This window comes from Magnolia sinica, chromosome 15 (assembly GCF_029962835.1).
Source record: "Magnolia sinica isolate HGM2019 chromosome 15, MsV1, whole genome shotgun sequence".
In the NCBI taxonomy this organism is placed as follows: Eukaryota; Viridiplantae; Streptophyta; class Magnoliopsida; order Magnoliales; family Magnoliaceae; genus Magnolia; species Magnolia sinica.
Genome location: NC_080587.1, coordinates 35,880,701 through 35,896,951, shown reverse-complemented (window position 1 = coordinate 35,896,951; position 16,251 = coordinate 35,880,701). Strand labels below are relative to the sequence as shown.

General features: G+C 39.8%; 1 protein-coding gene across 1 annotated transcript in view; it reads left to right on the top strand.

Annotated features, from left to right (window-relative positions):
* The window catches only part of LOC131227551 (vacuolar protein sorting-associated protein 54, chloroplastic), a 143,932-nt gene extending 128,437 nt beyond the window's left edge, over positions 1-15,495 (top strand). Inside the window, exon 19 of the mRNA XM_058223352.1 lies at positions 15,116-15,495. The gene's annotated coding sequence lies outside the window, so the exon portion shown is untranslated. The remainder of the gene's footprint in view (positions 1-15,115) is intronic.
* The last annotated feature ends 756 nt before the right edge of the window (positions 15,496-16,251 follow it).

The window sequence follows — 16,251 nt, the reverse complement described above, 5'->3', positions numbered from 1 at the left end:
ATGAGAAGATGAAAAGGCGCTGAGGTTGAACAGGGAGTAAGGTTTGTGAAAAGTTAGTATTGTGATGGTTTATGGATAGTGTTCTTGTGCATCACACAGAAAAATAGTAGAGCAAATCGGAGAAACAATGGGAGAGAGTTGTATATTTCCCTCTCTGCATGTTAGTTTGTTTATAGCCCTTTTAGGAATACAAAAGATAAGTACTATGCCCTTTCTTCCTTTTTAATATTTGAAGAAAATATATACAATGAGATCTTTATAGTCCAACGCCAGAGCGAACAAAGGGAGTGTATAATAGCTGGGAAGTAGCTTGTTCTTCCACAAAGTAGCAGCCCACTTCAATGTGCTTTGTCCTTCATTGAAAAATGGATTAGAGGTGATCTTGGAGCTTGATTCCATAGTGTATAGGAATCAATAGTGGCACACCGATGCCCATCTCTTGAAGAATTGACTTGATCCAAATACACACACAAGCTATGTGACCCATAGCATGATACTCTGGTCGTGCTGAGGAACCAACAATAATGAATTGATTTTTACTCTTCCATAAAAGTAAATTACCCGCAACAAATGTGCAATATCTTGAAGTTGGTTATCAATCTATCGAAGAGCCCGCCAAATCGGTGTCAGAATGCACACATAAATACAAAATGGCCATGATTGGAATATAAAATTCCTTTACCAGGAGCAGATTTGAGATACGTAGATTCTGGTATATTGCATTAAAATGTTGAGAGAGGGGGCACGCATGAATTGACTTACCAGGGTGAGTGATTGTCAAATACACTAGTTGGACGATTACATGATACATACTAGGATTATCAATCTCCTTCGACTGAATGTCGTATAATTGATGGTTAATCTCAATGGGAGTTTCCACGGGACGAGCTCCAACCAACCCTAATTCAGTAAACAAATCTCAAAAATACTTCGTTTGAGAAGTAAAAATCCTCTGTTTTGACCTTGCAACTTCTATTCCATGGAAGTATGTTAGGATTCCTAATCTTTCGACTCAAAATTTGTGTCAGAAATATTTTCACTTCATCTATTGTAGACGATTTCTTGCTAATAAGGATTATATCATCCACATAAACAACAATAATTGTCATGTGATCATTTTCTCCTTTCATTAAAACTGGGTGATTAGAAAAGAGGATGCACTGTCCTTAGCAAGCAAATGTGCTTTGGCATTTGCTTCACAGTGGGCTTGAGCAAAAGCCACATCAATGAAGGTGCAAGATCAGTGCTTACTTGATTAAGTTTGCGATTCACCAAGGGACTTCCTAGATTTTTCCAACTTAATAGCATTACCCTAATCACATTCAATGATGATTGGACTGCGATGATATTTGGTTAATAATTTAAATCCTAGATAAGTGTAATGCTTCAATGAAACTAGAATCATAGGACCCAACAGCCCAGAAAATTATAGCATGGAAAGGCTCCAATGTTTTGTGACTATTCCCCAATGATTTTTGACTACTCCCCTAATATCCTTTAGGGAGCACTGCCATTTTTCTTTTTGCCTTGGGCTTCTAGCCTCACTTTATTATTGCCACCCAATTAGGCTTATCATATTCCTTAAAATATCTTCAAGCTTTTTATCAGCCTTGCTTCAAGCAGTAATCGACCCTCCTATTTCTTCAATGATTGCATTCACCCTTGTTTGTCTGACTTCCGTTATGTTTTGATTATTGTTGCATTGCAAGACAAGATCTACACTAAAAAATCCCTTTCTAATGGTTTCATTAACTTGAGAACAAAATATATTTCACGTCATGAGATAGCATAAGCCCTTAATTATAACACCTCGGGAAAAGCCTTACTGAAGTGAGAAAAACCAAGGAAACTAGCCTATACATGACATAAAATAGAAAGCTAATGTAAATGATGCATGATGTCCTAATCCAAAGTCCATTCACGGAGAGCATTGATTAGGATAGCATTCAGAAGCTTCAAGGAACTTGATAGCCTTAAGCATTTAGACACCTTGAGGCATCATGATTCTAACGTAGGTAATATATTAGGTATCCCGAGAGGCATAAGCTAAGCCATGTTGCCCTGTTGCATGCATGTCCTATATAGCTGACCAGCTGCCAACCTGCCATTAACCTCTCTAGCAGTTTCTTACAACAATGTTGTGGTTGGGCTTCAAATATTGACATTGCTAACATGCTAACAAGTAAAGACTGCTAGAAATCAGTGTTGTACAAAGTGCATTATGTCATCTGGAGGAGTGGCATGAGGCAATATCCCTTTGTCTGGAATATTGTCAGCATGAGGTGCCTTGGATCTTTGCACTGGTCCATAAGGGTTAATTGTGATTGTCTAACGTGAGAACATGGTGAGCTGGTCGCTTGGGGGGGGGGGGGGGGGGGGGGTGTTAGTATCGTGCAAAGGTGAGGAACCACATAGCACCACTCTTTCTTGAAAGAGGGTGCCTAGAGGGATGCCCTTATACACTTGGAATCCTTACATATTCACCTTCACTCAACGTGCAGAGTGAAGAGGAGCTGGAAGCTGGATTCGTACTCATTTCTTGTGTACAGAGGGAGAAGAGTCATGGAGGTTTGAAATGTGGACCCAAACGAGTACTTGTAGTCGTGGGGGAGTAGGATTCCTGCTAAAATGATGATTATTTCCCTCCTGAAGCAGTTATGGGCACATGTTGCCTCCTTTTTGGAAAGAGAAATAATTAGCAGGCTGATGTTTGACAGACAATTTGGGAGTGATGCACAAGACGAATTAATTCATTGTTATGCATGTGGGGAAAGGCGTGCACTCTCTCATGGAATTATGCAGTGTGTGTGGAGTAGATTTGCTCTGCTGTTATGCATGTGAGGAAAGTCTTGCACTCTCACATGGAATTATGTGCAAACTGTTAGAACGTGTGTGTTGGCCTTCTCCTTGAAGTGGTCCTTAGCCAAGTGATATTTTTTTTTTAGCACGACATACCATTCAGCTAACATTGTAAAGGTTTTTCATATGCCAGCAATCCTTCTTGAGTTTCCCATGAAAATCCTTTTAGGCTATATGCAACATAGGGAATTATGAATCGATAGCTTTAATAGCAATGGTTGAATCAGGCCAACCGACTTGTTCCACAAGCCTTCAAAGCAATTGTCAATTGGCCCTTGCATCACTGAGGCAATAATGGAAGTCTGCAACTTCCCATGCATAAGGGCCATGAAGTAGTGAGAGACTTTCTTCGATAGAATTTATTTGGCTTCTTTTGAAAATCAGACCCCTTATTATTCCTCTCGCATTATACTAAAAGAAATTTGAACTGTTGCTCCTTTGTTTACCTCTATGACATAAAGAGCTTCCTACCTGCATGAAGGCATCAATGTTCCAAATATTGACGATATTATTGATAATATCACTGACATTATCAGTATCACAGATCAGCAATACCGAAGCTATTTTGCAAGTTTATTTTTTATTTTTAATATTGTTGATATTTTTGATAATATCAGCGTTATTTGTCAATATTATCGATATCATCGATATTTTGAGAAGAATTCTTTTAGTATTGTCTATACTGGTGATAATGTCTTCAATGCCAAGGAAATATCGTTAAATAGGTGAAAATTGATAGAAAAATGGAAAATTTTCCAGAAACCCAAAAAGAAATCTCAATTCTTTTGTTTTGTTTTGTTTTGTTTTGTTTTGCTTTGTTTTGTTTTTTTTTTTGAATTTTGATCCTCAAGCGATTTCAATCACTTTTTGTTTTTATTCAATCAAAGTTTGGAGTTGGGGAGAAATCTTGACTAGAAACTAAGGCAGGTTGGTACTCAAAGTCAATGAAAATCCCTTGAAATTTAATTTTCTTTTTCAATGTTAGCATGGATTGCGATGGAAATTCATGTCTATTCATGATTCTCATGCATTAACATGAATTTGTGGTTTTTTATTTTTTATTTTATATATATATATATATATATATATATAAACATTCAAGTGAAAAATGGGGGAGATCCATGTCTATGCATGATTATCATGCATTGACATGGATTTGTGTCGAAGAAATTAACATTTAAGTGGAAAATAGAACTATATTATGTATGGTTGTTTTTTGCAATATTAGTTTCCTACTTGTGTAAGCATGTGTTTTTTAACCTCTTCTGAAGTTTCACTAAAAAAAAACTCAGCTTTTTCTTAATGTTTCCCCAATGTTTCCCTTGGACAACAATTTTTCTTCCAATGTTGGCGATAATATTGGCAAATACCAATACATGTTTCTGTATTCCTAGTCATTAATACATTTAATGATACCAATACTCTGAACAAGGAAATGCATCTTTCCTCACCGGCAATCTTCCCAAAACTAAATCCCATCCCCACTTTCCACTCTATACCTCAATTGGTTGCCACGGATGATCTAGATGAAGGATATAGGTCTGCACATGGCTGAGCTTTTTCTTCTGTTAGCAGCATTCTTGTCCCAACCATTTTCCAAGGTCACATTTTTAACAGCAAAATCCCCATCCCTGATGCTCCACCACCATTTTCCAAGTAAAGACTAATTAATCTGCCTTATTGATTGTGTGCTTGTTTGTGGAAAAGGTACCATGAGGTCGACATCATGGGAGGTTGGGATCCGTGGGCCCCATCGTGATGTGTGTCGGACATCCACACCGTGCATTTGGTGGGTCCCTTTTGGTGTATGGGATGTCCCAAAAATCGGCCATATTTGGAATTTGGTGGGCCACACCATTTGAAACCATGTTAAATCATGCCTCAAACATCTAAAAGCACTTGGTTGGGCCCACATGAGTTTTGGAATGGCCTGAAATTTGTTTTGATTTCTCACCCAAGTGGGAGACAATGGATGGGTTGGATGTCTCAACCACATCTCAGTACATCCTATAAACAATTAGGAAGGTTTTAATGGGTGGGCATGCACTCTCAATTGTTGTCTGTGATGTGGCCCACCCAAGTCATGGATCAACTTGATTTTTAGGCCCATGGCCCACCATGGAAGGGTGCATCTAATTGATGGTGTGGATGTCTGACACATCATGGTGGGGCCCATGGAGCTCAACCTCATGGGAAGCTCACATGAGGTCGATCTCATGGGAAAGCTTCAAGGAGGTTGACCTCATAGTACCTTCACCCCACCAAAACAAGAAGAAAAGAACAGAAAAAAAAAACCCCCAACACATGTATATAATATATGTTTTGTTTACATCTTACCATTATACAACTGAAATCTTTGATCACGAAGGTTGTCAAAATTCGACGATTTACGATTTGAGGCAAATCTTGAATACCTTTTTAGATGAATCCTATGATGCTATGATTTGAATCCTATGATTTAGGATTCAAATTGTACATGTTATCTTCTATTTTCAACTTCACTTGGCTTTTATTACATGTTTTTAAATTGGTGGAGGCTTTAATAATCATTTTGAAAAAGTCATTTATTTTAGTTTGTTCTTTATAAGAGATTAAATGATAGATATTCTCTTCAACATTAAATCATGGTGCTTTTTTATTTTTATTTTTATTTTTTTAATGATTTCTTACTTAAATGGTTGAAACACCAAATTGATCTATGACATTTCTGGAATATTTTTATAGATGGTTGCGATCATGTTGACCTATGTGCAGTATGGTAGTGATGGTTAGAAATCAAAATATCTTTTTTTTTTTGTCCATCTACAATATCAAATGCTGCTTTTTCCATTGTGATTCTACACCCAAGAATGGTAAAAAGAGCATAAATTATTAAAGGGTTCTTATTTTATTTTTTTTTAAAACGTAAATTTCTTAAAAGACAAAAAAATGAATGGAAAGAGAAGAATCCTTTAACACTATCATGATATGGTATTACTTGGTGCAAATTGAAGGCGAAAGGATTATTGATGAGTTTTTTAATTTTTTTAATTATATTTTTGGATTTTTTTATTTTATTTTTATTTTTTCATTTTTAAAGAAAATTACAAAAAATCTTACAATTTGTAGTTCAGTACGATCCAACGCCTATTACGATTTATGATATGATAATGATTTTGACAACATTGGTGATCGCCATTGTGCTTATTTCACAAGAACTTCCATTGGATAGATTTGAGCTTGTCGGCATATTGAGAAAGGCATTTGAAAGGAGATAGCAGGTACAAAATAATCCTCTCAAGTACCGCCGGTGATTCACATTTCCATTTTGCAAGACGTCTCTCAAATCCCTCTATTATTTCACCTTAAAACTTCCTTTTGAGGCCTGCCTATACATTAGGAATACCTTAAAGCTTGCAAGGAAGATCTGCAACCTCAAACAAATACAGTTTGTGTATGTGTTCCTAGAAAACTTATGGATAGTCTATTCCATCCCATTGATCGGGAGCAATAAAAAAGGCAGACTAGTATAGTCTCTCTTAGAATCCTGAATGTGGTGATACCACCGATCAATTCAATCTACATAGATCTCTCTCCCATCAATTGGTACTAGTTGACGTAATTGAAATTACCACATTTGTCCGATGAGAACTGCAAAATGAAAAAGGAAAGAAATAAGGTCCACCACTAAGAATTCAATTATGCCTCCCCCTCCCTTTCTTCATAGAAAATGGAGAGATGAATTGATGGATTCATCATATTCTAGGTTGGGACCTAATGCAGAACATGAAATTAAATATGGAATGCAAGAGATCAAGCTTGAGATTATACCAATTTTAAATAATAAAAAAATTCCACATCCTACATACTATCAATCATTAAAAAAGGAGAATCTATGGGGGTCTAAGTCTACACAACTTTAGGGTTGAATCAAATAAAATTATGAGTCAAACAAGCCCAAAGGAGTGTAAGAACCATCCATTCTTGCAGAGGATTGTTCTTAACTCAAGAGATTCCCTAAGTTTCAATTTGGGGGAAAATCTAAGGTTTGTAAATTGGAGATAATTGGGATTTGAGACTTTTTAGGGTTAGGGATTTGAATTAAGAAGCTTTTAAAGTCAAAAGAGAAGGAAATAGAAGGGAAAAGACCACCTGGGAAGGTTGCGCACGCTAGACAGCCATGGGGCCTGGACGCACGTGCGTGATGGATCGTCCACACGTGCGTGGGGCCCACAAAATCAAAAAATGCCTCCTAGGCTGGGATCGGCTAGAGATGGACAGGTTCCATACCAAGTTTCGCGTCAATCTGATGCATGGTTTGCGCGTAGTACTCCGCCGAAGTTTCAACCCCTCAGATGGGGTAGAATCTGAAATCTGCTTGTGTACTGCTGTAGGAGAATTTGGATGCAAAAAAAGGTAAATCTGATGATGGGAGGGGTGTTGAGGGTGATGGAATTTGTTCATAAGAAGATGGAGATGGTTTGGAGCGGATGTGGCTTCACATTACGGTAATTAGCCCTTTGAGGAAGGGAGGGCTTCGCACCTAATTCGATTTTTCGACCCAAGGAAAGAGAGAAGAAGAAAACGCAGGAATTTTTATTCATAAACACCATCGCAATACCTACATGGGATAATTATATTTATAAGAAAACCCCAAACCCAAAGAAAAAGGACAAAAGTACCCTTGTGCCATGTGCGCGCACTAATACTAAAGCTTAAAGCAAATAAATACTAATCTAAGCAATCAAAGCCGTTCATGAAGTTTCTAATAACAAAAGTAGTCAAAACTCAAAATTTTAGATCATCTAAAGTAGTGGGCCATGATAATGGGATCCGACGGTAGAATCTATGTGATGATCGGGTCCACTCCAAAGCTCCATAACGCAGCTCCCTAATTAGGAGGCCCTCCAAAAATGTCGTCGTCGATCCAAATCGAAAGTGGGGCCCACCTTGTCAAACACATGCATAAAGGGGGTGTGTGCATGATGTCCCCGTCAACTCTCTCCAGCAGCGAAGGTTTTGCCACTGGCGTAACAAAACTCCTGAACCGCTTTAAGATGTCTAGATCAAGTCTCTGAAGCTCCTCAGTGGGCAACGTATTGTCTGAAGTTGGGCGTGACTTCCACTTTACAAGGAACTTTTGAAAACCGTCGTCCAGCGTCTATACATTCTGACGGTCTAAAATATCCTCTATCTCATCTCTGGATGTGGGAAGGGTAGGTATATGAGGTAGAGGTTGGGAAGATAGTTCGGGAAGAGGCCATGGATCAAGGGAAAGATTTGGGGAATTGGGATGGTTAGGTGAAAGGCTGGACAATGCATAGTGGTCCCCTTAAATGAAACTAGATCCTCCACATTGAATGTGGTGAAACTAGATCTTCCACTTTAAATGTGGAACTAATTCTCATGGAAGGTGGAAGATCTACCACATACGCATTGAGACCATTTCATTTTATAATTTTAAATGGTCCAGCGCTACGCACGTGTAATTTCCGAACGGCTCCCTGAGGATACCGCTCTAAGTTTATGCGGATCATCACAGAGTCCCTTACATTGATTTCCTTGAATCGTTTATGTTGGTCTATAGAAAATTTTTATTGTTCATTACTGGTACTGATCTTTCGCCTGATTTCTTGATGCAATGAATAAATATGATGTATAAAGGACTCTGCAGACTCTGATGGCCTATGGGACGGACATAGGGACAAGATCAATAGGCAAGTTTTATAACCAGTAATGACTTCAAAAGGACTTAAACCTATAGATCTATTGCCAAAACTATTAAATGCAAACTCGACGATAAGTAGTGCAGTGTCCCACGTCCTGGTATGCTCCCCCACTAAACATCCAAGTAAATTTCATAGGCTCCCGTTGACCACCTCAATTTGACCATCAGTCTGAGGATGGTAGGCAAAAGAAAATTGGAGCCTAGTACTCATCATATGTCATAGTGTTTTCCAAAAATAACTCATGAATCATACATCACGGTCAAACACTATGATTTTAGGTAACCCATGAAGCTTGATAACCTCGCTGAAGAACAATTTGAGAATATGGGATGCGTCAGAAGTCTTCGAACAAGGAATGAAGTGGGCCATTTTAGAAAAATGGTCCACGACAACAAATATGGAATCGTGTTTTCGAATGGTCTTGGGAAGCCCAAGCACGAAGTCCATACTGATGTCCTGCCAATGGGCGAATGGAACTGACAAAGATGTGTATAGCCCCGTATTTTGCTTTTTTTTTTTTGCTTTGCCAGTTGACAAGTACGACACTGCCCTATAATTTTGGTCACTTGAGGGTTGGCCAATTGAATATATCCTCCATTAGGGCAATGGAACTGGCAATGGGCGAATGGAACTGACAAAGGTGTGTATAGCCCCGTATTATGCTTTTTCTGCTTTGCCAGTTGACAAGTACGACACTGCCTTATAATTTTGGCTACGTTTCGCTTGAGGGTTAACCAATAGAATCTATCCTCCACTAGGGCAATGGAACTGGCAATGGGCGAATGGAACTGACAAAGGTGTGTATAGTCCCGTATTTTACTTTTTCTGCTTTACTAGTTGACAAGTACGGCACTGCCCTATAATTTTGGCCACGTCTCACTTGAGGCTTGGCCAATATAATCTATCCTCCACTAGAGCAATGGTCTTTTTTCAACTAAAATGACCTACGATCCCTTTGAATGTAACTCCAGAGAAGAAAATTGCGGAGGGAGGTGTGAGGTATGCACAAACGATCACTCCTAAACAAATATCCGTTCAATATCAGATACTCACTGCTAGCTCCTGACGGACTCTCTAACAACGATGTGTACACAACTCCAAAATCTAGGCACTCAGAATGATCCTCTTTGACATGCTCGAGCCTCGTGACTTCGACACTCATGGAATTGAGTAATGTGACTCGCCGCGTCGGCAGACTTATTCTCTAAACCGACCTTGTGCTCAAGCACAAAAGTGTACTCTTGAAGGAACTGAACCCACTTGGCATGCCTAGGATTTAATTTGTTCTGAGAGTTCAGATATCTCAAGGCCTCGTGATCTGAGAATAAGAGGAATTCTTGCGGCAATAGATAATGACGCCAGTGGCACAACGACTGCACTACCGCTTATAATTCTTTGTCATAGGTGGAGTATTTTTGCTTCGCCTCATTCAGTTTCTCACTAAAAAAGGCGACATGGTGCCCTTCCTAACTAAGTACTCATCCTATACCAACTCCTGACGCGTCGCATGCGCCTTCAAAAACTTTCGAAAAATTCGGAAGTCGCGTGACTGGAGCCTTGGTCATCTTAGCCTTTATCTCGTTGAAGGACTTCGAAGCTGCCTTCATCCATTGAAACTCATTTTTTTATGCAATTCGTGATGGGAGCCATAATGGAACTGAAGCCTCGAATGAACCACCTATAGAAGGAGACCAAGCCATGAAAGCTGCGCACCTCGTGAATATTGCGGGGTTTAGGCCAATTGATAATGGCCTTAACTTTCTCGAAATCCACCGACACACCCTCAGCTGACACAACAAAACCTAAGAAGATAACACTGATAGACATAAACGCACACTTCTTTAGGTTGGCGTATAATTTTTCGGATCTAAGGATCTTATAAACCTGCCTCAAATGGTTAAGATGTTGTTCCTTGGTCATGTTATAAATCAGGATATCATCAAAGTAGATGACCAAGAACTTCCCCATGAAGGGCCTCAACACTTGGGTCATTACATACATAAAGGTATTTGGGCATTAGTCAGCCCAAAAGGTATGACTAGCCACTCGTATAGCCCATCTTTCGTTCTAAATTTTGTTTTCCATTCGTCACTGAGACGTATACGAATTTGGTGATAACCACTTTTGATGTCAATTTTCGAGAAGGTAGTTGCATTGGCCATCATGTCCAACATGTCATCAAGACGCGGTATGGGAAACCGATACTTGATTGTGATTTTGTTAATGGCTCTACTATCAATGCACATCCTCTATGTGCCATCCTTTTTTGGTGTAAGAAGGTCGGACATGGCACACGAGCTTATGCTCTCTTGAATGAAACCCTTTTCTAGGAGCTTATCAACCTGCCACTTCAACTCTGCATGCTCCTTTGGGTTCATCCTGTAATGAGGGAGGTTTGGTAGAGTCACCCCAGAGATTAAATCAATGGCGTGTTATATATCCCTCATAGGGGGAAGCTCATCTAGTAGATTATCAGGAAAAACATTACGAAACTCATCCACTACCGGAATGGCCTCAGTGGGTAACTCTACACTAGCCTTTGGTGCACTCTCCCTAGCCACAAGGGCGTACAGTATCGAGTCTGACTTAGTCTCTCGCTCAAAGTCTTTGGCATTTAGAATATGGAGAGACTTGAACTTGGACTTCGACTCCTTCATTTCCTTCGAACCGCTTGCACCACTCTTTATGGTGGACTTCTTTCCAGTCGTGTTCTTGGGTAGGAGAGGATTTAGCTTGACTTTCTTGCCCTCAAACCAAAATGTACACACATTCGAACGACCAGATATGGTGACATCCCTGTCATAAAGCCAGGACCTAGCCAAAATGATGTGACCAACATCCATAGGAACAACATCACACTAGAGTGTCTTTATATGATCCAAATTGAATAGAAACAAGACAACGGTGCGAAACTGGAATAGAAGTCTCATCAACCCAAGACACTCTATAGGGTTTAGGATGAGCTTCAAGCTTCAAGCCCAAACGGCTCACAGTACCAGTGGATGCCACATTGGCACAACTACCACTATCCACGATCATCTTGCAACTATTATCACCACAATTTGCGTAGGTATAGAAGATCGTGTTGCGGCACTAATCGTCGGTATTCTTTGCTTGTGCAAAGGTGTAACGAACAACTGCAAGTGTCGCAGTCTCTTGCGCTCCCTCTTCCTCATCACTAGGGCTCTCCACTGGCTTGTATTCGTCCTCCTTACCGTCACTTACTGGGGGCATTACTTCTACTTGCTCATTAATAAAGAACGCCTTGGTGTCCTCTTTCGTGCCACACTGGTGGGCAAAGTGACCAAACCTCTGACATATAAAACACTTAGTCGCATCGCCTCTATGCGAGCTAGACCCAACAACTCCTTTACCCTTATCATCCTTGGGCCTAGACTGAGAACTATTGGAAGGCTTGTTTTGATATCCAGTGCCAGGCTTAACCCCTGAAGGGTTGACTTTAACGCTAGAATCACGGGACTCAAAGCGCCTTCCCACAGATGCCTTGAGGTATTGCTCGACATCCAACACCACTTGATACATTTGTTCAAGAGTGTCTCTGTCTTTAGCGTGCAACTCTCTCCTCAATGTGATGATCGGGTCCACTCCAAAGCTCCATAATGTAGCTCCCTAATTAGGAGGCCCTCCAAAAATGTCGTCGTCGATCCAAATCGAAAATGGGGCCCGCCTCCTCCTTGAATACGTGCGTAGAGGGGGTGTGTGCATGATGTCCCCATCAGGACCGATGGGGCTCGAACCCGCAGCTTCCGCCTTGACGGGGCGTCGCTTAGACCAATTGATATACAATCCCAGGGAATGAGTTATACATCATACGCATTCTTATAATTTCTTTATTCCTTTATATTTAGAATTGCCGTGTTTTACCAGAAACACAAGTGATTGGTATTCACATGGATATGAACTATAGTGAGAGTGACACGGATTACTAGTAATCCTGGGGTTATTGCTACTTCAACCCACAGTTTGAGCAAGATCACTAATCACATTATTTCCTATAGTGATCCCTTAATGCAGCTCTTGGCTAGATTGACTCTTTGCCCTGAAATGATCTTGGAGCAGTAGAGAATATCTTTGAGATCCTGAGCCGCTTGAGGTGATCTATCCTTGAAGGGTGGAACTGTTCGTGTACTGCATGTAAGACTCATTTCATCCTACGTTCCTATGTACTGCATGCAAGACTCTCATTTCATCATATTTTCCTATGCTGTGAATCGACCCTGTCGCCAATGTTGTAACAAGGAGTCTACTGAGGGAGTCCGCAATGGTTGTAAACAAAAAATGTGGATGCTGGGTGACCTTGGCGAATCCCACAATTGCTTCTGAAAGCCAACACTAAGAATACCATTCATCAGAATCAAGAGCCACTCTTGAGGATATCTAGGCCCTGGTCCATCTCCATCTATTCTCAGAATCCCATCCTATCGAGGAGGTAATAAAGAAAAGTCCACTTTGCATCATTGGTGGCTTTTTTCATGTCTATTTTAATTTGGTAATCTTTGGTGCTTTTCTTGTGATATCTATCAACCACTTCATGCACATTGAAAGGTCCACGGTATTTCTTCCGACCACAAATGTACTCTGTGTCCGGGATATGATATTTCAAGAACCCTTTCAGAGTCTTGCTGCCAAGGAACTTCAGAGTGATTTTGCATAGGCTCCCAACTAGGCTGATAGGCTAATATCCACCTCTTTGCCCTTTTTTAAAGAATCAGGGCAATGAACGATACGTTCATCTCCCCGCTTAGTACACTTCTGTCATAAAATTCCTTGAACACAACCATAGTAGTTTTCCTGAATAAATTCCTAGCATGCTTAATGAAAGGTTAATGTGAATCTATCAGGCCTATGCGCACAATACCCTCTCCTCTGTATGTCAAAATTTCCCACCCCATTTCTTCCACGTTAAATCAATCCTTGATCACTTTGTGAAAGAAAAAAAAGGTCATTGTGAATCCATCTCTTGGTATCGCTTTGTTTTTAAAATGATGTTTCCACGATTGTTTGAGAATTTAAATTGCCTCCAAAATGCTTTCATTTTTATGAGATCTTTGCTCCCAATTGTTTTGATGGGTGTGCATGGATTCCTGTTGCAGAATTTGAATAACAGCATTCAATTCAATGAACTAATATTTTACATACCTTTTTGTATCGATAAAACATTAATTGGAGATGAGGATTTGGGAGGTAATTTTTGTTCGGAAGTTCTGTTTCTGTTGCTGCCGTGGGTAGTACCACTCCTGAATAAGTCCAGTGCTCCTATTTATATTGAATATCAGAGAAGTGATAACTGTTTGGTACAGCAGGGTCTGCGTCATGGACCACAGCTAAAACTTGGAGATGGAGGCCCTTTATTTTATTTATTATTATTTATTTATTTATTTGGGGGGGGGGAGAGGGAGAAGAATGCCCCCATCTGCTACTAACTTGGTGGATTGCAGCAATGGAGACCTTTGTGACATGGTAGAGTACCCATCCACCAGAAGCTAACAAAAGTCCCTGTAACATTAATTGAAATTATATTGTTGCCAATGTATTTCCATGTACGGTGAATTTATTGACCTTATAGTATGTACCCAAGTGTGTGCTTCAACTTTGTGGAGGACCATTGTGGCAGTTTTAAGTGTGCATAGAAGTGCATTGGATGGGTGGCGTGGATAAAACATATACATCACAGTGGGCCCCATAGATCCCCTGACAGGACCATCCGTCTCTAGCTAGGTCCTGGTGTGGGTAGTACCCAATCCAAACCCCTTTAGGAACTAGCAGGTTACACATGTATGCATCCCTACAAAAAAATTAAAATAAATAAAATAAAATCCAATCCTATGCAGAAATTGAACAAAATAAAATTATTGGTGGCCAAGGCATTATGATCTTCATTGGAGATGGAAATTAATGTGGTTCATGTATAAAATGGTTCTTTTCTCTTTTGAGAATTTGGAAACAGTTCTCTTTCATCTTAAATCCCTCATGTTTCTCATGACAGAAACAGTAAATAATTTATTCAGTGCTGAATGCAAACATCTGAGGTCTGCCACATGTACAGTCTCTGGTCCTTTAAACTTGCTACTTGCTGTAGGCAGGGTGCCCTAGTTCTGTAATCCTAGCGAATGATCCAATCCTTTTGAGGATTACAATTGGGTAGTCAGAAAGACCCACAGATGGTGACATTCAATAGACAAAAGTCTAACAAGTGGGCAGGATCTTCTGATCGTTGGGAATTTTTGCCTAGGACCCAACCCATTGTAGTCCAGAAATTGAGTGCTTGCTGACCAAATCAAAGTGTTTGCATTTAGCATTGTTCATTATTATTATTATTATTTGCTAATCCTGAACATTGATTGCCTGGACTTATTATTGTTGAGTTCTGGAAGAGGGAAAAGTATCTGTTACATAGTGATGCAAATGTTTTCAGTGTATTAGTAGAAATATAATTACAAAGAATGGTGGCCACGGAAGCACTAAAGTGACAGGCATGTCATGTCATTGATTACTGAGCTTATACTTGTGTTGAAAACTGGTTGCAGGTGATGATTTTGCTCCCTTGTCAGATGGGGAATGAGCCACCTGATTTCACTTGCAAGTGGTGCGGTGTGTTAAGAGCTTAACAGGATTCTTGTGACCTATGTATGATTGTCATGTTAAACCTCGATACACCGTAATGAATGGACCCAGCTCCACTGTGTGCTTGTTTCACTTCCATTACTGAAGTTCTGCTCTTAGTAAAATAACCATCGTCGATTGAGTTGGAAACATTGCTTTCTTGGTTCGATTCTTTTTTTTTTTTTTTTTTCTTTTAACCCTATCCCTTAATTGTTTTTGTGCCTAGTCTTGAAAAACAATTGTATCAGCAATTGTATCAATCGTTTTAAATCAAAATCAGTTATGTGCGGAATGGTTTATGTTATTTTTTATCACACCAGTGGCTGCTGAATGATTAACTGTTGGCTTCTATACATGTTTTTCTTTAATGCGGGGCTCATGAATTTCCATGTCAACAATTATTGAAACAGTATACCCTAGAAAATAACACACTTGTATAATGATGAGTGTTACTGTATTTAAATTATATTCGTGATGTGATCGGCTACTTAATTAGCCACAAATTGATAACTTTCCGTTGGACAGTTCTAAAACATTTGGGATGATGATCTGGACACATCCAATTGGTCTTAACAGTTGAGGTCATTTAGTTGGTGCTATTTTAGGGTGGCCTTTCTGGGAATACAATTTGGGTTCGGATCAAACGGAACCTGACTGACCCAACCCATGTTCACATTGGGTTGGGTCTTCAGGTTCCTTGGGTCCGATTAAAGTTGGAAAACTCTTAATCCCATTTGAAATCAGGTTGAGTTAGGGTTGAGTGAATTCAGGTCGGTTAGGTTTTTTTTTTATATTATAAATAATTTTATTTATTTATTTAACACATGCACACACACCGCCACACACTCACGCCATAGTGGGATTTCACCACCTATGGTTAGTCGAACCCTCGATCAGTTGTTGAAACTCCCGAGAGTCTACCACCGGAGTAGGAGCAAGGACCCCAGGTCGGGTTAGGTTGGATCGGGAACAATCATATGCATTTGGGTTAAGTCAGGTCAGGTCAGTTTTGGGTTGTGTTGTGGAAATCAGGGCAGGTTTGGTCAGGTACCTCGTGTTG